Source organism: Ictidomys tridecemlineatus, chromosome 2 (genome assembly GCF_052094955.1).
Source record: "Ictidomys tridecemlineatus isolate mIctTri1 chromosome 2, mIctTri1.hap1, whole genome shotgun sequence".
NCBI classification, from domain to species: Eukaryota; Metazoa; Chordata; class Mammalia; order Rodentia; family Sciuridae; genus Ictidomys; species Ictidomys tridecemlineatus.
Genome location: NC_135478.1, coordinates 134,829,050 through 134,851,966, shown reverse-complemented (window position 1 = coordinate 134,851,966; position 22,917 = coordinate 134,829,050). Strand labels below are relative to the sequence as shown.

The following is a 22,917-nucleotide window of genomic DNA, read 5'->3' as shown; positions in this document are numbered from 1 at the left end:
TTTGGCTCACTGGCTTATTTCCAGTGACTGTACATCTCCATGCTGTTAGTTTTTGGTTTACAGCCACGGCCTCTGGAACAAAGTTGGGGCCTGGATCAATTTCCTTCTTTAAACTTTTTCCTTTCAAAACCTTGGGTGACTTCAACTTTCATTTGGATGAGGTATTTCATATCTCAGCTTCACAGGCTTTGATTCCTTCTCTTCTTACTGTTCCCCTCTCTCTTTGCTTTAACTCCATCCACTGCTACCTCCTGGACTCTCTGCTCTGCCTCTGAACTCCTGCATTCTATGTCTCCCTGGGTGGACCAACAGGCTCCCTGGTTGCCACATCATCTTCACGTCTGCTCTACCCACTGACTGCATGACCACGCCTGAGCTCCCTGCTTGTCTCTATTTAACCAGGTTCTCAATCCCTCCTATTCCAACTCATTCTCTAGCTTGTGTAGACTTCATGACTTGTTATTTCAACCACGCTGTCATCAACACACTCATTTCCACCGACCCTTTGATCTGCTCTGTAAGCCTCAGCAAGTAGTCGATCCCCTCACAGCCTAATGATTCACTATGACCCACTCTACTTTCTGAGCTGCAAAGTGCTGCCGATGACAGTTGTATTGCTTTGCTTCCTGTTCATGACAGGTCTTTACAGCCAAGGCCTCGGGAAAACTCCCCATTCTCTTTCCTCTCTACCATTTGCTGATTTCCTAACCCCTCAAATATTATTAAAGCTTGTCTATTTCCCTGCTTTTTATCATATGGTTTACTTAAGTTAAAAAAAAAAAACTGATGCTACTGAATTTTTTATTTCCTTACCCTACACATTTAAATTTATCTCCATTCATTGGGAGATATCCCCATTTGCTATAATCTTCCAACTCTTCTTAGATATTTGTTCCAATAGTTTGTTCCGTTTTTTCTCTCCCTTCAATGGTAACTCTTTCTTTTTCTCTTTGTTCTAATTAGTGTGATAAATCTTTCTTTGAATTCAGACTACAAACATTGCAGATTCTCCACTCTCCTCCCCTCCCTATCCCAGAAAAGGCACCATCCGCTGGCTCCCAAACTTGACTCTCTCCCACAAGGTTCAGCCCCAGACTTCCTTTACTGCCCTATTGGAAGATTAACCTGCACTCCTTGCTGCTTCTTTTCATCAACTACTTACACCTTTGTCGCTTAGCTATCCTCCACTGAGGCTCCAGAGTCGCAGACAGCTGCTTGCACGCCAATCCACCAAGAGGAAGAAGGAAGTGATAAAGAAAAGTGCACCCCATCCTTGGAAGAATATTTACTAGAAGTTGTGCTAAAATGTAGTCACATGACTGAACCTAGCTGCAAGGGAAAGTGGGAAATAAGTCTTCATTCTGGTTTATCGCTAAAAGTGATCTGTTCTATTAATAAAGAAAAAGGAGAACACCAATATTTGGGCATATTAAATTTTGCATACTAAATACTAAACAAAGGCATAAAAATAATGATATTAAAGTTTATAAATGCAATAAAATATATTTTTATTCATGTATGACTTCAGGGCATTTTGACCTGTTCAATATCTATGACTTGAAAATTTTTATTGAAGATTTGTATCTTAATACTGCTAAGTGTGTTCTAAGCGTTTTATGAACTTATAAACAAAAAACATACTCATGCTTTTTGAATAAAAATTAAATAAATATATATTAATTTATCTTCTGAATATTAGCATCCTTTTATGGGCCCAAGCTTTTTGAAAAAAAAATTAGTGGATATAGTGTTAATGACTACAACATATTACATTTATGTTTGTATCCCTATGTTTACAACCAACATTGTACAAAATGAAAGTGATGTGGTGGTGGTGTTTTTCAATTCACAAAGATACTTAACAATTATATCAACATTATGGTTTTTATTTTCTATCCTACAGTGATTTGAAAGTAAAAGCTTTTGATTATACTGAGCCTGCTTCAGAGAGACATTTTAAGTCTCCTGGTCTCTCATCGGAGAGACATTTTAAGTTACACATTTCTGATTTTCAGTAGCTCTTGAGTCTAATAATATTTGCCATAAAACATTTGGTATATTTTTACTTTTTTTCTTAATTAGTATTAATCAGCTTGGAATAATAGATCCATTTTTTTATTGCTTGATTAATTTCATAATATGCAATTATTTTTAAAAAGCTGCTTTGAGTGATGCATTTATATTTCTAATTGACATTTACAAGTATGTATGTCATCTGTAGATTTATTGATTTTGATATTTACCTCAGGTACTTTCATAGAGTTTTACCTTTCTTGAGTTGTTTATGGTTTAAATTTCCACCTTCATCAATTGAAGTATGTCATTGTTTTGTTTTATTTTATTAAAGGAAAGTTCCATTTTCTGACTATCCACATTTTAAGATTTTTTTCCATTGCCTCATGCATACTACTGCTCAATTGGGGTATAATATTCTTGTAATATATCCCAGATACACTACTGAGAAAACTTAAATGAATCAACTATTATTAGAACCAATACAGAAGTTTTGCAATGTGGTTGCTTCTGATAAAAGTATGCATAGCTGGCTTTCTCTGAAACCACAGGAACTCTTGTTGAGAAGTATCAATTGGAGGTGCCATGAATACAAAATATTTTTAATTCTTTCTTCTAAATATCACCTCAAAATTTGCCTTCCACTATGCTATAGTGAATTTTCCATCTGTATTTTTTACAACAGTTGAGCAAATCACGCAATATTTGCTTTATTAAAAATGTATTTTGATTAACAATTCACTCACAAATTTGATTTAAACAACAACTTCCCTCTTCTTTCCAACACAGTTGAATCCATGGTGCTGAAGATCTGAAGTGTGGAGTAAATCCTGGTTAGTTCTTTTGATTATACTCTTCTCTTCTGCAAATGGCTTTTTGTCATTGTTGTACAGAGCCAGTTGTATTAAAACTACAAAAGGGGGTTGCAGGATGAAGGAACTAGCAAACAAAAGTGTTCCTATAAGATGAAGAGTTTAATGTGGTTCTGGGAACTATTAAAAGCCCCAAATCCAAAGTTAGTTAAAAAAAAAAAAGGTAGCTGGGGGCAAAGTCACAAAATCACAAGATTTAACTGAAGACTACTTGGGCAAGGGTCAGATGGAGGAGTCAGGGAGAGTCTTAAAAGCCATGGAGACTTGAAATTTTCACTCTAGCCACAGTGGGGAAACCATCTGAAACTTTGGAATTAAAGAGACACATGCTCTGATTTGTAGATTAAAAAGGTATCACTGACTACTATGAGAAGAACAGTGTGGGTGAGTCTGGAGTAGAAGAAGGAATACCAGTTAAAAGATGGCAGTGATCCAAGAAAGAGATGCTGGTGGCCTGGACCAGGATGGTACCAAGAAAGATGATAATCAGGTTGATGGTGCATATATGTTAAATATTTATGCAGTGGGATTTGGTGGTGAATTACACATGGAGAGAGAAAAAAATAAATAAATAAAAAAAGAGAAAATGAAGATTGATACCAGATTTTTGACCTGAGCAATTGGATAAATAGTGACCACTGACAAAGATGGGATATGTGGAAGGAAGAGAGAGTATGTTGGAAATGGGGAATCAAAGGGTCATTCTTAGACACATTTGCCTAAGATGCCTACTGCATCAGAGTGGGAATGTGAGATGGGTGATTGATAGGTGACTCTAGAGCTTGGAGCTTCAGATATACATGCAGAGCCATCAGGGTATATATAGTGGTTGAGTCAGCATTTTTACCACTGTGACCAATAAATCTGCCAAGAACAATTACAGGGGTTGGGTGTAGTTTATTTGGGGCTCATGGTTTCAGAGATCTCAGTCCATAGGTGGTTGATTCCTTGGCTCTGTATCCCAAATGAGGCAGAACATCAGGGCAGAAGGATATAACAGAGGAAAGCAGTCCAGAACATGACAATTAGAAAACAGAGAGAACCTATAAGCTGGGCTTACCATACACCCCAAAGTCACACCCCTTTGTGACCCATCTCCTCCAGCCACAACTTACTTGCCTAGAGTTGCCACCCAGATAATCCCTACCCAAGAGATTAAAGCACCAATTAGGTTGAGGCTTTCATAACCCAATCATTTCATCTCTCAACTTTCCTGCATTGTCTCTCATATGAGCTTTTGGAAGACACCTCATATCTGAACCATAATACATAGTCTATAAAGCCATGGGAATGGAAGCAACATCAAGTAAGCAATTATATACATAGGAAAGAAGAGATCCAAAGACAAAGACCAGTGGGAGCCCAAAATTTAGAGGCTGGGAAGATGAGGGGGAAGGAGAAAAAAGACAGACAAGGAACTACTAGTACAATAGGAGAAATTGTGTGGTCGCCTGGACTGAGAAACACTATAAAATATTTAGAAAATCTAGAAATACTTTAGAACATGTTTCAAGAATTGTGTCACTCTCTCATTTAGCCTCTTTTATTTTTTGGCTTCATCTCACACTGGCAACTTATTGAGAGCACCCCAAAATTATTTTCCCTGTTTTGACACAAAAAATTATTTTAAGAAGGATATTTTCCTTTGCACTTCTTGGTGAACATTGCCTCTCCCTGTGTGATGTACTTTTTTAAGACCTTGCGTGTGCACATCTCCCCTTCCCACTTGCAGTGTGGTCGCATCATATGCACATTTAAGTAATGTGATCTGTAATTCAGATGCACTTGAAAGAAATAGAACATTACAATATTGTGGGTGATTCCACCTGCCACTCCACTCAACGCATATGCCCAAGAATAGTGGAAACAGATATGACTCTGATGTTCTTTTGGGTTGGTGCACACACACACACACACACACACACACACACACACACACACACACACAATACATTCTGCAGGTGCATTGGAGCACTTTTTTTTCCATCTTAATTACACATAATGTTTGCTTTGTTTGCTGATCTTGAAATCTAGTCTAATGTTTGATGTGATTCCACCCTGTCTGAACTGGCATGGGGTAAAGTTGTCCAGCCTTATATCTATCCACAGGAAATGTGTGTGGAATACTCTTAGCTCTAGTTTACTTGGGACTTGACAGGTTACCCTTGTGTTCCACGTCTCATTGTCCAGCAAGTTAAGCATCTTTGAACATTGTATGACTCAAGTGGAATATTCCTCATCCTACACTCAAATTTCCTGGCTATAGTGCAGGTTGTGTATCCCTTCATATATGACATCAGCAGTGTTTTGGATTCTGGATTTTTTCAGATTTTGGAAATGTACACATACATAATGAGATACTTTGGACGGGACACAAGTCTAAATACAAAATCCATCTATGTTCCATATGAACCTTGTGCTCGGAGCCCAAAGGTAATTTTATACAATGTTGTGAATACTTGTGTGCATGAAACAAAATTTCATGCTGTGGGGTTTTTCACTTGTGGTATCATGTCAGCACTCAAACAGTTTTGGCTTTTGGAGCTGCTTTTTTGACCTGGTTTGTGCAATCTGTATTGGGTCCCATGGACTCTCTCTGGGTCCCTAACAGAATATCTATGTTGGTGGCTACTTTTTCACACATAAAACATTACTTTTATCAGAAATCATCTATTCTTCCTCAATAATAGTATTTCTCCTGAGATGACTTCATAGTTCAAAATAGCACTGTTTAGGGGGATGGAGAATCTATTTATTTGAATTTGCTTGTTTGTATCACTTGTAATTTTTTTTTTCTTCTGGAAAACTGGCATCCAACATCTCTGGTCGTTTCTAATTTTAGCAGCTTAGCAGACTCTCAGGGGAAAAAGCAGGTAGTCATGTTTAAAAATGTGATATGAGACAAGCACATGCTGGCTTTCTCCTTGGCATAGGAAGTTGCTGAGTCACAGTTTGCACAGTGGATAAAGCTGGGCGTTATCTCTCTCCTTTGCATCTGTTTCTATCAACAGATTCTTATGAAGGAACAAATAGCCATATAGAAGGAAAGGAATCAAAGCATCCAGTTTCTAAGTTAGTGGAGGATATCCAATGGCCTGAGATGAGACATGGTGGTCCCAAGGGAGTTGGATTTAGGTTCAACATCAGTGCCCGAGTTGCTGATGGAGAGAGCTGTTTCTGGCATAGCAAGTTCTAAAAGCTTTCCTGGATCCCTGTAAAGGTAAAATGGCATACCCAAGGGAACATGTCAGTGTGTGAGTGTAAAGTGATAGGACTATGTGTTAATCGGGACCTAGTTTGGCGTGAAGCAATCATGAATAAGAATGAGCCTAGCCTGAGTGGGGAAGCAGTGTCTTCCACACCCTGTGCTCAGAAACAGGGCCAGGTGCACTTCAGTACCTTGGAGCTTCTAAACTTGCTCTGAAATTCTCAAACCCCGGGTTCAGTTGGCAGCACCATGCAGAGGCAGCAGCCCAGAGAAAGGGTCAACCTCAAGGGAAATGGCCAAACATTTCATTTTCCCCAGTTGCCACAGTTATTCATTATCAGATTCCTTTCTAAAGATCCCCCCCAACCTCTGGGAGTTAGGGAACTCCAGAAGGACAGCTTTGTCAGGATCACTAGGACAAGGGCTGGACACCAGATGATCTGGACACCAGCGTAAAGGAGACCTGATTTTGCACCATAGGCTGGTGAAGTGGGTTGAATCTTCACCAGAATTTTTATGCAAATCTTGGTGACTTCCCAGGTCACCTTGTGGACCCTCAAGGTGGTGATATTTTCGTTCACAGTGAAGGGATGGAGTTTATGGGAAGCAGAATGCAATTAAAACTCATATCCGCTATTCTGCTGCTCAACTGATGCCTTATTAAAAATGTGTGCTCGTGGCCAAGCAAGTAGGAGGTGCGCTCTCGGCTGTCAGGCAGAGAAGAGAGTGCCGTGCCCTGGATCCATCTTTAAAGGCCTGCACACTCAGATCCCTGGTCCTCGGGAGGGAGTCGTTTACATTCTCTTCCCACATGACAATCAAAATCACACCCCAGACTTCACTTTTCTCACTTCTCCTACACAAGGGCTCATGGTTGGGCATAAGATAATGAGGACAGGCTCTATCACCCACAGTGTGGCAAGATAAGATGTAGCATAGTCAGAAGAAATTATTTTAGGGTCCCCCCTCCCCCAGAATTTTCACTGGTGACTCAATTCATCCTTTATATGGCTAAATGGGTGATATCAGATATGGAATCCTCAGATGCCCTACGTTTTAATTTAGTGCTCTGACTTCATTTCTGGAATAGGTATACTATTAAATGTCTCCATGCCTCTGTTTCCTTGAAGGGAAATTTCAACTGTAATTTATGGCACCAAACTGTAAAGAACATCAAATTAATGTGAAGTCTTTACTGAAGTTCAGTGGAGACTGGCATCCTTCTCTAACCTGACTAGCATCAGTCTCTCTGATGCTTTGTTAACAGTCACTCTTAGTAAATTGTATCAAAACATAATTGTATCAAATGAATCAAAGTTTATCAAATGTATCAAATCCTAATTTTAGGACTGTTTAAAAAAATCTCACCCATTTTTATGTGTACAATCACAGTCACTCAATCTTCCTCAGAGTTCTATGTATTAAACCTCAATGGCTCAATCAACTAATGGGTTTCTTAGATTGGCTCATAAAACTCATCCTATGCCTCATGTAATTCTTACTGTTTTTAGTTCTGTCTTCAAAATGATAATCATTTACCTTGAAGACATCAGGTGTATGCTTTACAAGAGAACATAAAAATGCCTGGAGCCAATGAGGATTATAGAAAGTCTAAATCAAAAAAGAATGAACAGTTAGCGAATGGCATTGAACTACAGAAAAAAGGAAGGAGGAGGAGAGAGGGGGGGATAAGGGGAGGAGGAAGAAAATGATGACAAAGTACTAAGCAACTTTTCTTTGGGCTAACAGTAAATTCAAAGGTATAATACAGAGTATCTTCTTTCTTCCTGTTTGTCAGTTTGCTTATCTGGTAAACAGGGATTCATCTCAAATCAACCTACTTTTGAGGTTGAACAATTTATTATTGCTCAGTATTAATTCACTACAAATCTGTAAATTCCCATCAGGCACATACACTTCACATAGAAAAGAAAATAATTTCATTGCTCCTTGAATGACTCCACCTTCAATTAAATCTGTTTGATGGCTGCAGTTGGCTTGTTTGGGTCCAATGAAGTTAAAATGTTCATTGATTGCAGTAATGTCATATTTTTGAAAGTAGGTAACTCTTTTTAAAAAAATTCCAACTGGTTCTTTTTAGTTAAACATGGAGTAGAATATTTTGACACACATACATGGAGTTTAACATCTCATTCTTGTGGTTGTACATGATGTGAAATTATACTGGTAGTATATTTATATGTGAACATAGGAAAACTATGTTCTCTTCACTCTACTGTCTTTTCTATTCCCATCCCTTTTCATTTCCCTTCATTCCCCTTTGTCTAATCCAAAATGTTTCTAGTTTTCCCTTCTCTCTGCCTCATGTAATTTAGTGTCTACATATCAGAGAAAACATTTGGCCTTTTGTTCTGGGGGACTGGCTTATTTGCTTATCATGCTTATTACTTAGCATGATAGTTACCAGTCCCATTCATTTACTGACAAATGCCATAATTTAATTCTTCTTTATGACTGAGTAAAATTTCATTGTGTATGTCCCAAATTTTCTTTATCCATTCATTTGTTGAAGGTACCTAGGTTGGCTGCATAGCTAAGCTATTGTGAATTGAGCTGTCATAAACATTGATATGCCCATGTCACTATCATATGCTGATTTTAAGTCCTTTGGGTATATACTGAGGAGGGAGTAACTGGGTCAAATGGTGGATTCATTCCAAGTGTTCTGAGAAATCTCCACACTGCTTTCCAGAGTGGTTGCACCAATTTGTAGTACCACCAATAATGTGTAAGAATACCTTTTTCCCCAAATTCTCATCAACATTTATTGTTACTTGTATTCTTTATAATTGCAGTCACGTGATGATTTTGATGAGTGAGATGAAATCTCAATGTACTTTTAATTTGCATTTCTTTAATTTCTAGAGATGGTTGGATTTTTTTTCATATATTTGTTGACTGATCATAGTTCTTCTGTGAAGAGTTACCTCTTAAGTATAGTATTTATACATAGGGTTATTAACTCAACAAAATAAATATTAATAAATATGTGACTAATTGGTTGCTGAAGATTTAAGACTTAAATATTAAAACCCCATGTAGTCACCAAATATTCCCAAAGAAATGGAACTATATGGGAAGAATGTAACCATAGTTTTTAGCCTTTATTTGAATATAAAAGAAAGAGGTACCTTATACGTCCATTGAATTGCATTCCCAAAGAGTTTGTCTACAAATCAAATGGTAATACACTATGCATTGACTAGTGAAAATCGTTTCCCAATGTGAATATTAACACAGGGCTACAATTTCTAAATCATAACCTGTGTGGGCCAAAATTCAGGATTGGTTGTAGTTTTTGGAAGGTAAGATGAGCACACACTGTGTATTGTGTAACACCCCCACTGGGGCCAGGAAAACACTCAAACTCATTAAAAAATGTAAATATTCACAATAAGTGGGATAAATGCTACTAAATCATCTCATATCAGTTCAAATAATGTATTTTAAAAATATTTGTCTAGTTGTTTTTTTCTCCCCCTGAATTATGGATAAGAGATTATAGACCTGCATTTTTAAAAGTATTTGTGTTGCTCTGCAGTCACCTGTGGGAAAATCTTTGAACATTTAATGGACACCCAAGGGAAGATATAATATCAAATCCAAATAATAGCTATAGGTTCACATTATCAGGAACTCACCAAATTTGTAAGCTAGGGAAATTTCCTGCCTTGGTTCCCAGGAATGAAAGCAAATGAGTTACTCCCTAGGTAGTGTAGCAAGAAAGGAGAAAAGAAGTTTAAGGATAGGACTTTGGAAGCAGTGATGAGGATCCCACAAAGGAGAAAGAAAAGGACTTGCCAGAAAGATGGGGGATAAACCACATGAGTATATATGTTAGTCTGAGTAAATAATTTAATTAATAGAAAAATTTCAGGAATGGTCACATTTGCAAAGATACCTCATACTCTGAAAACCAAAGCAAACATTCAAACAGTAGACCTTTAGTAGCCGTTCCTGCAAAAGATGACTTCCTGAGCTCACTTCTGGGACGTTGGGATGGGACTTTATGCTCAGAAGAACCTGCACTTGATTTAATGTTCTGCTGTCACTGACTGGAAGTTCATAATTGTAGTTTAACAAGGTCCCACCTGTTTTCATTTTGCACTGGGTTGTGCCAGTAATGTAGCTGCTTCTGACTTCAGGCAACCCATCCCTGGAATGGAATGGACAATCTCCAGCCTCTTTTTGTTAGCAGGGGAAGGACAAGCTGGTGCCTCACCACAGTGGGCGTGGACTGACCTTGTGGCCAGCAAGGGCCTGCACTGTCAGACCCTCTTGGATCTCCTCAAAGCACAGAGACACTGGCAGAGCTATAAATAATGCAGGATGCCCTCCCTCTCCTTGAGAGATAAGACAGTTTCCCCTGTAAACTCCCTATAATAATAGTGGTGTGGGGCAGGACACATAGTTCCCCATGACAGGGTAAGGAGTGATGGGGCAAGAACCTTCCACTGATGAAGTATAAGGTGGGGATTTTGAAGGCACAATTCTCCAAAGATCAAGCCGAGCAGAGCATTTTCCAATTTTCAAAGCAGATTTAAAGCCATTATTAGATTCTGTTGATTCATTCACTCTTTAAACACATGGATAACCATCCAAATACCCCAGGTACAAGCATATTTTCATTCTCAGTCAAGCATAAGCCAAAAAGCTGGATCCTCTCCCATCTGAATAAAGAAATGCTTCCTCACTTTTTTCTTACTGATCACTGTCCTGTTTTTCTCTTTGCTCTCATGGCCAACTAATGGGCACTACTGTCCACAATAGGACTCCCACTCTCTTTCACTCAGTCCTTTCCTGTAGACTGGCTTCTGTTACATCATTCCATGGTCTCCACTCTTCCTTACTGCTGTGATGAACAACTATACCTAACTCCTCAAACCATTGTCAGCCACAGGACACTCAATTTACAGACTTTTTCCTTTCCATAGCCTTCCTTCCTAAAAAATATAAGTTGAGTTTGACACTAGTGAGTACTCCCTCACCAAAGAAGGGCAAGCTGTCCTTCTTCAGTTTCTGGAACATCATTCCTTTATCTATCTTGTATTATTTCTCTAGTACTGCTCTTCATATTTTATTTTATTTTATTTTATTTTATTTCTGGAGCTTCTTCCTTTCACAACATTTGGGGCTATGTAGGATTTCCTCTTTACCTTTCTTGCCTTTTTTACTCTACACATTCTTCCTGGGGAATCCAATTCATATCTTCTTGTGGTTTTAATAAACACTTGTGCTAGTATTGGTCTGAAGAGTGGTTAAGATCCTAACTTCTGAATCATAAAGACCCTCATTTGAATCTGGAAACTTCTACTAATGAGCCATGTGACCTGGGATAATATATGTAATTCCTTGAGCTTCCTTTTTTTTAAAAATTCATGAAATTGGAAAAGCAATCACCCCTATGTGTTACAGTTATCACAAAGTTTCCATCATTTATTTGTCAACATTTTTTGAGTACATCCTCTATACTATGTAAAGATAAAAACCACCTTAAAAATCCTTGTCCATGTGGCATTTCTGTTACATTGTTCCACAGACATTGAACAAATGAGCAAATGGATCAATATCAACAACGACAGGAGCTATGAAGAATAAAGCAGAGCAAGAATCACCTAAGCTATTGAATGTGAAACAATGCAGTGCTTCACACAGAGGAAGTGCCCAGTGAACCTGCACCATCGTCCCTGTCATCACTGTCCCCATTGCAACACTCACCTGTAGTCAAGGGCCTGAATCTGCTTCTAGCCTGGACAGCTCTCTTGGTATTCTTAGAGACCTCAAATTTAGCATGCCTATAGCTAAATTCATCAAATTTCCTATTGATGTAAAATAAAAACTCTGCTTTAAGGAAATAAGGCAGTATTCCAAGCCAAATATGAGTGATCATGTTTCAGGAACATGGATTCAAATTATTCTAAATGATATGTTGTGCTGTGGAAAAGGTTACCTGTACTTTTACAGCCATATAATAAAGAAGGTCATAAATCAACACATTTATCAAATACATTGGTGGCAGCATGAGATAAGGTTTCATCAAAAGGGGGAAATCTTTTTGCTTGGTTTCAGCTTTCTTGGCTATAGGATTGGTGGCCAAACTTAGAGATACATTCCAGAGGTTTGCTAATAGTCACAAGGAGATTAGGTCAGACATAGAAGTTGAAAGTGAATGGTGATTAAAGGGACTAAGGTTGCCTAAGGTAATTTTGGTTTTGCCCCTTGGGTTTCCATCACCCACAATCAAGATGCTCTCCTCAGCCAAGGTTAAACAGTCTGCAAGATCTTTACTGTAGACAGGGCTTCTTCAAGAACTTGGGCTTCACATTCCACATCTCTCATATTCACCACCTTGAACAATAGCCTCAAAGTCTCAGCTCACCATCCATTTTACCACCCTAATATATATTTTGGATCTGCCCCACCTCTCCATCCCTGTTATTGTAATCTGATTCAGGCCTTCAACATTTCTCACTTGGTCTACTGCAAGTGCTAATTGAGTTCCCCTTCTCCAGGTTCTTCTCCCATCAGTTTTCCACAGAGCTGCTGGGTGGCACATTGGTCCCCTGCTTAGTATCACTGGATAGCTTCAGCCATCCTCTGTGGGTGTGGTTCAAGTTCTTCACCCCAAACAACCCCCCCCTTAACTCCTCAATGCTCCTGTTCCAGCTGCCTCTGCCTCTAGACTCCTGCACATGGTAGTGTGCAAAGGTCCATGTACTCGCCCACATGGCAGCTGGTCTTGCTTCTGTATCCTGCAGCCTTTTCTCTCTCTGAAATGTCTTCCATGCATCCTTTTTGATCTGGCTAGCCACTTCCCACCATCAAAAACTTGGGACCGATATCACCTACTCTTAAGCAGGGTCTCCACTCTACCCTTGCCTTTTTCTAACTGTTACTGAGTCTGGTATCCCATCCCTTAAGGGTTCCATATATCTCAATTGAATCTCTGTCTCTTTCACCAAAATCACCAAGTTCCTTCAGATTTTATTTTGCTATCTATTTCTACCACAGACTTACTGAAAGGAGGGATAGAATCTTACTTGTTTTCCATGGGTTCTTCCAGGAACACCCACTGCCTTGTTCTATTCACAGACTGTGCATTCCTTTGTCTTCCACAGCCCATAAGTGACCATGAATTTGTCAAAATCTGTGTTTAATGTCTTAAAAATATATTATGTGGGAAACACCAATTGTCAAGTATAAATTGGAATTTATAGAAAACTTGCCTGTAAGCCTTCAAGAACTTTGGTCAGCCACAGATATACCCAACTTACATGGTTACCCAGACCACTTAATATCTCATGCCATAACTTCTGGTTTTGTATTTATAATAATTTTTACATTTTTCTCCAAGAACCCTGGAGTAATTTCTGGATTAATTCTATGTGACCAGAGGATGTAGTGTGAATTTTGCAATCAAGAGGAACCTCTAGAAAAGAAAATTACCAGAATCCAGAAAGGCAATACCTTTCCTAAATCATTGAAATCTCTACATTGTCCCCTCGACACCAGCCTGAAGCACCTCGCACAAGGTTTAGCATCTGAAATAAAATTGTTGTTTTCACTTTTCCTTTGAAGTACTGTCTTCTCTCTCAAGTTGAGGACCACCAGGAAACTCATATTTTATTATGGTATTAATTGAACTAAGTTAATAGTTCCACTGCCCATCCTTTTCCTCCTCGTAAATTTACATGTCTCAATCAATAATCCAAAATTTACACAGATGCCCCAAGTCAAAATCTCAAAATCCTTGATTCTTTTCTGCCTTTCCCTCCACAAATATCATGGGTCCACAGGCTCTGACCGTTTCCTTTTTAATCTCTATGTTGTATGTTTAACAAGGTTTTGTTGTATGCCTGTTATTATGAATTCCCACTCTTATCTCTACTTCTATGGTTCACTAATCTTTCACCTAAACTAAACTACTAAATAGTTCCTGTGTCCTGGAAATTGCATTCCTCCAATAACCTTTCAAACTGCTTCGATGCCTCAAGCCCATTCAGACTTTAAAGTGTCCAATATCTCATCATCCCCTGAAGAACAAATGGAAATTTATCAACATCACATATAAGGATTATTGCTTTCTGGCCCCTCTGTACATTCTTCTCCCACATGCCTTTATTCCCCAAAGCTTACAGCCAACTGAGACTTTCTCAAGATGCCATAGTTCTTCACTTTTCCTTATTCTCACTTGCTGCTTTTCTTTTCCTGGTGTGCTATGTATGCCTCCCTGTGTGTCCTACCAGGAAAACTCCTATTGTCTCTCCTCTCCAATGGTCTAACACAGACACATTTCCTGTTCTCAGAGGGCTTTCTTCACATTCCATTAATAAAATGCATGATATTGCCTTGGTTTATGTGTCTATAGCACTCAATAGACAAGGACTTCCTAACGGCCAATGATCATTTCATCCCCTCTTTTATTCCAAGTATTGACCACACTGCCTTGCACTTAATAAATATATTCCAAGAAGTAAATGAATGATAAGTATAGTGAAAGACAGAAAAACAAAGCATCTATTCATTCATTTTTCTCTTTGTAATGAAGAAATGTATACTTCTGAAGATAATGAGAATCTATAGCTTCTTCTTGCAAAATGATCAAAAACTTATAAAGATTTCTACAATATGTAAGTCTTACAGAGTAGAAAAGAGGTCTATTAATTAGCAGAGAATTATTTTAAAAACTCTCAAGAGTTCATTGGAGGGTTTATAAAGTGCTGGGGGAAAAAAAGAAAATAAAAAGGTCGACCTTCAGAGAACATGAAGAAGGTCTCTAGGGGACTAAGGTCAGAGCAGTTATTTGGAGTAAAATATAAATGTCACTTTTCAGTGGAGGACATTAGTGAGAAAATGAAGCACTGATAATGAGAATAAGAGCAATAAAGAAGTAGAAATGAAAAAAAGGCTTCAGATAGGGAGGCAAGTTCACTTGTGATGTTATAAGAGTATAAATAAGGGGAACATGAATAATGATGCTAATGGGCAATCATTATTATTATCCTAAGATTTATTTCCTTAAAGATATTTTTTAAACAATGCAAAAGAAGATGAATGGGATATTTCAGTGGAATGAGGAATCCCCTGCTATTGGCTATCATCCTTGATCAGGATGAACATACTAAAGTAAGATGTGAGCATCAAATTTGCCAGAGGGTTTTATTCTCATGGGAATGCCAACTGGACTTGATAAGGGAAGATGTGAAGACTCTTGTTGACAAGTCCTAAATCTTTGGATGGAGAAGGACAAAAAGCAGCCAACAGACTTCCTGGTTATAAATGGTCTCATTAAGAGCATGTTCTGAACATCTAACCTGCTACAATTTAGATTCACACAAACAGCCCCTCCCCAGAACATTGACCCACTTCCAGAAGATCTGCTTAGGAACAGGCCCCAGTGCCTCCTATATCAGGGAGCCAGAACCCTATTCCCCTTTGGCAAATGTTTTCCTTTGGGGTCTGATTTGTAGAGTAATGGAGTGGCCCTTGCTGGAAGCACCACCGTGGCCTGTTCCGACACTGTCCCGCAGCAGCACCACATTGGAAGAACTGCAACAGCAAGAGTAAGCACCTCTTCTGCCCTTCCTTCCCCTCACTACACACTGGGCAGCAGTGTAAGACCAGCAGGGGCATCTCAAAGGTGGCAAGGAATTGCATCCGCCTGGGCAGGACCATTGTTTTTTCAAGAACGATACTAAGTGATAGTAACAGAGAAAAGGATAACAGAAAATAGCTAGGGGGTTTTCAGATTCTCCAGGTAAATCTCAAAGAGGGATTTGGAAGTGGTTCTGGACCCTTTAAACTAAGATTTCTGTATTCTATGTTTTTATGAATTTAGGGAGGGGCTAGGAGAATGCTCTGGGAGCATTTTCATAGCCCCATAATGTTTAATCAAAATATCACTAAAAGATAGTTTTCAAAGCAGTAGAGTCATCACTCTCATAGAAATATAAATTGAACGTGTTGAAGATTTTCATTTAACTCATGAATTAGTGCTAGTAGCAGTAAGATGTCAAAACTGGCTCTAATGAGCCTATGATTACACAGACATATTCTCTACTAGAAAAAAAATCTATTTGAATAGCTATGAACAGGAATTATTTGTATTGCAATGGGCAGAAATAATTTCTATTATGATCATCTTTCTAGATGTCACCTTCCGCCTGTCGGAATTGCTAGTGACTGAGTCAATGATGTACTCCTTATTAAGTCTGATTGGGATGAACATACTAAAGTAAGATATGAGCACAGGATGTGACCACAGGATGATCTGCTGGGTGGTGCTGCCATTCCACTGAAAGGGCACCCAGAATTTTTTTTTCTTTATTTTTAGGTCTTTAAAAATTCTTCTTAATAGTCTAAAATCAAACATGAAAACTATTTCTCTCTTTCCTCAACTGCCCAGCTGCTTCTGAGATACAGCATGCCTCACATTTTTAAGATAATATTTAGTTAAGGAAGTGAAAGACACTTAAACACACAAAGAAGAAATGTAGGGGAAAATTGTGAAAGAATTTTAAATGAACTAAAAAATTTACTAGAGTCTTGTCTAATGGGCCCATCCAGATTATCTCCAACTTTAATTACTATTATTTTTTTGTTATTTCAAAATTGTATTAAGTTGTAAAAGACAAAACTGATGATGTAAATGATTTTTGTCCATAAAAATAAAAAATGAACAGTGCACAGTAGAACACAATGATTATTGGCCTTGTTTAGACTTGTTTTCCATCTTTTTATAAACTCATGTCAGCGTTCCTCATTTGCCTATGTATACGTGTATTTTAATGTTTACATAAGTATGTGTTAAATACAGTCACTGACAGGTGTTCATTTTGTATCTGTATAAGAGTCATGATTTTATAACCCTTTAACGTGTATTCTTTAATATGTGAAAGTTAATAAAACCAAAATGAAACCATTCTTGTCAGATCCCGACAGAATTAGATCTAGGAGTTTATGAAAGGGAAAGACTCATGCCTGCCTCAGAAAAGAACATTCTCAAGAACTTTTAAAGGCCCCAAAGAGATTTCTTCTTGCTCTACACACACCCATGCACTCCATGCCTCACATGTATATATAGATTTCTGTAACAAAGATTATCTTTATCATTCTTCAAGACCAAACAATTCAGACAAGATTCTCTCATCAGGCCATTGGCCCAGTGACACCTCCATTGAAGAGCAGCTGTCAACTCCTGCCAAAACCTCCTAAGTCAATGAATTTTGTATTAAAGCACCTTACAAAAATTCTCCCAACTCCTCACACTCACTTTTTCTTTTTGCCTTTAACACCTTCTTTTTTTTCCTGGACTTCTTTGAGTATGCTTATAGTTCACTATGGTATGCATATGTCCAATGCAGTGGTCAGTTATTCCCAAATAAATAGCATTATTCTTTGGATAATTTTTCATTTTTTTAGATTGACAAACACAAATAAAAAATGGGGTGCTGTTAACCAAATGGGGACATGGCCCAAAGCATATAGTTTGGCTCTTGTTTTAACAAAAGAAACCAGGCTTAGTTCTGTGACTAAATCAAAAGAATGTTCACAGAGAAATTAGCTTAATGTTACTCTCTGAGTGCAAAATAATAATAATAATAATAATTCATGTTGTTGAAAGGATTTTGGCTTGTGGTGAAGGGTTAAAAGATCTAATATTTCCTATTGTTTATTTCTTAGGCCCCTTAGTATACAAAATAAGTTTGGCAAAATATAAAGTCAACCAATTTAAAGTAGAACTGTCTATTGCCAGCAATAAAAGGACACAAAGCCCTTAGTGGCTCTCTTGCTTCAAATTCTATATTAAAAGAAAATTGGTATTGCTGGGCTGACAGATTGCAAAGATGTCTCTAAAAGTAAAGCAAAAGAAAATACCCTGAGCTGAAAACTGGCCTTTGGTTCTGAGGCACTCTGATCCAAAAGACTAGCCTTGTCCCAGAATAGCCATCACCCAGCTGAATTAAATGTAAACCCTCCCTGGAAAAAGAATCGTCATCAATTTAGGCCATCAAGTTTTCCACAGATTAAAGTCAACCAAGCATACAAGTGAAAACATAAATAAAAGTAAGAAAAAAAAGAAAAACCTCAAGTGAAAGTAAAGAGAAGTCATATACAGAGCCAACAAATTTAGATCTTCATAGAATTTCAAATACTGAAATCGTAAGAGAGAGGTCATAAAAAATTGCACAAAATATTTAAAGAATTTAAAGAGAATTGTTGAACTGGAAAATAGATGGAGCAACACTATTCCAAATGCTGTACACAAAGACAAAGAGATGGAAAAAATTAAAAGATTTGGAAGACGGAGTAAGAAGATCTAGAAAATATCATATGAGTACCAGAAGCAGAGAATGAATGGGAGGTTACATATAAAAGACACTGACTGAAAAATATTTCAGAGAGCATGAAGAAAAGAAGCCATACTGGGGGAAAAAAAGAAAGGAAAAATGGAAGGGAGGAAGAAATAAATTTTAAGCAGTTAAAATACTACTACTACTATTACTAACTACTACTACTACTAATAATAATAATAATAATAATATGTAGACTCTTGTGTCACTAGGCTTTCCATAACTAGAACCAAATTACTGAGATAAGATAATTACCATATAATGAGAAAAACAATTATTTTGGCTCCCACTTTTGGAGGTTACAGTCCATAATGATTTGGTTCCATTGCTTTTGGGCCTGTGGTAAGGCAGCATTTCATGGTAAGGAGCATGTGGTAAAACAAAATCACTAACTTAATGGTCAGGGAGCAAAACAGAGAAATAGGGTGTCCAGGGTCCTACAGTACTTTTCAAGAGCATTCCCCCAAAGACCTAAAAACCTCTCACTAGGCCCCACCTCTTAAAAGATCCACCACCTCCCCAAAACACCAACCTGGGGAGTAAGTGCTTAAACATGGCCCTTTGGGGGACATTCAACTTATAGACTATAACAACACTGCCTACTAAAACTTTAAATACCAAAAAAATGATAATAATACTAATGATAGAAGCAGAAGACCAAAAGAACCCCTACAAGGAACAACAAGTAAATTGGTAGCAGACTTCTCATCAGTTATAATGGAAGCCAGAAGCCTGTGGAGTAATATCTTTCAAATTCCGAATAATGCTTCTAAAAGCTGAAAGGTCCCACTGAAATTGTGTACCAGAAGGTCTATCTTTCACAAAAGACTGAGAACCAAATAAAGACAACAGAAATGCATGAGGATCCTGATTTCTTCACATCCTCACCAACACCAGTTTCCTCTTTGTTTTAATTCTGGTCAACTTAATGGGTGTCCTGTCCTGCAGAGTTTCATGAAAGATGATTTCTATTTCTTTCACATGTATTCACTGAGCAAAGAACACACCAGAATGTCTATGTCACTGATATAGTTAAATATTATCTTCCTCAGTTTTCTAGAGGACAAAGCTACAAGCAGAACTTTAACTTTGGAGTGCAACATACACACACAGTGACACTAGAAAATACTCAATATGCAAAAGCACAGTAAGGAAGAAGGATAAATGTTTGGGTTACAATGGAATATTCATATAAATGTATTTTTCCATATTTTATCCTCATTAAGGCTGAGGTAAACAAACACATCACTTTTTTTTAACTTTTCAAGTGATTAAGGAGTACACACATTCCATACAAGTCCTGTTTTTTCCAACTTTATCTTCAGGAAAGTGTTTTATAAGTATCTGGAGACAAAGAAGAGCAGGAAACCGAATCTGCATGTCTAACTTGGGAAACAAGATCCCAAGTTGTATACTGGCAGGTAATGTCTGTATGTGCCTCTGATAGGCTTTCTTGAAGAAATAATGAAGAAATTAAAGTTGAGTTCTTAAGATACTAACAAGTTGACTCTTGAAAGAAGAGAGGAGAGAATGCTTTCCCCTAACTTCAGAGCAGAGTGTCCAAGTAGGGAACACAGCTCAGGGTCAAAGCACCCCAAGGTTCATGGGTACTACCATTGGAATCCAGTTAAAGATGGCATAAAGAGAGAAGTTTAGCTAGTATTATTAAAGCATCCTCTGACTGTCCTGGGGAAGATTTGACACAATTTGTTCCAGAGCAGTGCTATTTTTGTAGAAAATGTTACAATTTTCTCTGCAGAACCTGTGTGCACACACTAAACAATTTAAAATGCCAGTATTAGTAGCAGAGAAAATTCTTTCATTGATGCAGACCTGGAACCAAAGGTAGCAAGCAAGTGAGGAGTGTTGAATATAGTCACATCATGGTGGGCAACGGGGTTGTGTTCAGATAGGAACACAAGGACAATCATAAAAGAGAATCTCTCAACCATCTGGGACCCTTCCGGGTACATGATGCACACTTAAGGGGAGCCTCACTGACTCTCCAGGCTGCAGCCTGGAAACTTGGGATGAATAAAATTATTCCCTGATCTTTGAACTCTGCCCTTTCTGAGGGGTACTCTCCAAATTCATATGCTGAAAACCTAATCCCCAAAGCAATGGTACTTATACTTGAGAGGTAATTATGTTAAGATGAGGTCATAAAGGTAGAGATGTCATGATAGAACTATTATCAGTTTTATGAATTTTTCTCTTGGGCTTTTTCTGTGTATTTTCATATAATTACATAATGACCATTTGGCATGTTATTGACCTGTGTGCCTCAGTTTCCTCTTCTCTAACAACAATAATAATAGTAAGCATCATGTGCATCTCCTTTGAGTTTTAAATCAGATTGTTTTTATAAAGCAATTAATACAGTGACTGGAATATAAGAAATTTTCAATCTTAAATCTGTATCTCTATATATATCTTAAATCTGTATCTCTATATAGAGATGTTTTGCTATTTACATAAATAAAACTGTGTTCTTTTAATATTTGTGAAAATTGATTTTTCATTTAGCTCTGTATCTAAGATACCTTTTATATCTAAATACTACAAGTCTGAGGACACAGCTTGTAATATTAAAGTGGAACACAAACCTAAATGGTAACAATGTGTATGGCCCATTTGTTACTAACACTTTTTAGGCAGGAGGATCAGATAGAGAGTTCAAAATCAGCCTCAGCAAAAGTGAGGCAAAAGCAACTCAGTGAGACCCTGTCTCTAAATAAAATACAAAATAGGGCGAAGGATGTGGCTCAGTGGTCAAGTGCCCTTGAATTCAATCTCCAGTAATACCCACCCCCCCAAAAAAAAGAGTAATGAGGGCTAGGGTATAGGTCAGTGATAGAGCACTTGACTAGCATAACTACAAAAAAAGAAAGAGAGATAGAGAAAGGAAGAAAGAAAAGAAGGAAGGAAGAAAGAAAGAGAGTCCTGTGGACCACACTCCTTCCTCCTTGAAGTCATAGCCATTGGATTCTCCAATTTTCTCCATATCTGAAAGTGCACAGGCCTGTAATCCCAATGCCTCAGGAGGCTGAGGCAGGAAGATTGAGGGTTCAAAGCCAGTCTCAGCAAAATAGCAAAGTGCTAAGCAACTCAGTTATACTTGTCTCTAAATAAAATACAAAATAAGGCTTAGGATGTGGCTCAGTGGTCGAGTGCCCTTGAGTTCAGTCCCTGGCAGCCCTCTCTCCAAAAACAAAGATTTAGAGGAGAGGAAGGAAAGCATGCAATATCCATCATCAATGGCTTCAACAAGCTTGCACCAATCCATCAGAAGAAGAATGTCCCTGTCACACAAACCATCTTCCTTCAAACTCTCTTGCCTCTGATGGGAGTTTATTCCTCTATTTTGTAATTCTCGTTGTTAAGAAATCATTGTTTTTCTAGAAGAAAATTGGATAATGAGACAAAATCTATGGCCCATTAAACCCTGGGGCTAAGCTCTTCAAATGTTTAAGGGTATTTATTTTATTGCCCATCAGAATTTCTTTCTCCAAATTTTATCTTTCCATTTCTTAAACTCCTCACCTCCTCTTTGTATGTTACACAAAATTTCTATATCCCTTTTGGTGTGAAACTAAGAATTTTTAAAAGCATCCAATTCAGATATCAGTTTTATAAAATATAGGTACTTTTTGTTTAGAAAGAAGTTGGTGATTTCCAATAGCAAGTTTTCAAGTTTGAAATGAATACCATACTTACTGATATATTGAGAACTCATTTTACAGTTGTAAATAATATTTTTCCTTCACAGCCCTGGATTACCTCCCTGAAGTCACACTCTTTAAGGAAGAGTGATGTACAGATGAAAGAAGATAGAGATATGCAGAAAAACAAGGAAAGATAAAAAACATTGAAATGTTGTTTTTAAATGTCTCCCTGCATTTAAATATTTTATGATTAGAGTAGGCCAATCTATTTGATTATATAAAGCACATTTTATAAGTTTAGCTTTTAGCCAGATCAGAAAGTTTCATTGCTCAAAAATAGATGTACTTTGTTGTGGTTTTTGTTTCTGGCTAGAAATATTTTTGAATAATCAAGGTGAGTGTTTGCACCTAACTTAGGAAGTTCAGAGGTTAACTGTGGCCATGATTTATGGTTTAGAACTATGGATTAAGTGAGAGTGCTTTTAGTTGGGGAAAGTGTTTATGAGGAAGTTTCAAAAAGTAGTATCCTTCTTCCCTCCCAACTTAAAACGGGAAATGTAGAGTGGTAGATGAAGAAATCAAATGAGACCAAAAAAGCACATTATTATTAATACTGTAGATGACGGGATTTAGATAGGGGCTAAATGGTCTTGCTAAGACTACTTGCCTGAATGAGGCAGCCTCATTCAAGCCCATGTCAGGCTGAGAAAAATCAGGTCTCCACCACAGGGAACAGATCAATCCCAAAGAAAAAAGGTACAAGGAACTCAATCAAGATAGGAAAT

General features: G+C 37.7%; 1 long non-coding RNA gene across 3 annotated transcripts in view; it reads left to right on the top strand.

Annotated features, from left to right (window-relative positions):
- Window positions 1–22,917, top strand: part of LOC120891983 (uncharacterized) — a 140,292-nt gene that overhangs the window by 39,780 nt on the left and 77,595 nt on the right. For all 3 annotated transcript variants that reach the window (XR_013435044.1, XR_013435046.1, XR_013435045.1), the window contains exon 2: window positions 2,803–2,846. This is a non-coding gene — a long non-coding RNA (uncharacterized LOC120891983). The remainder of the gene's footprint in view (window positions 1–2,802; window positions 2,847–22,917) is intronic.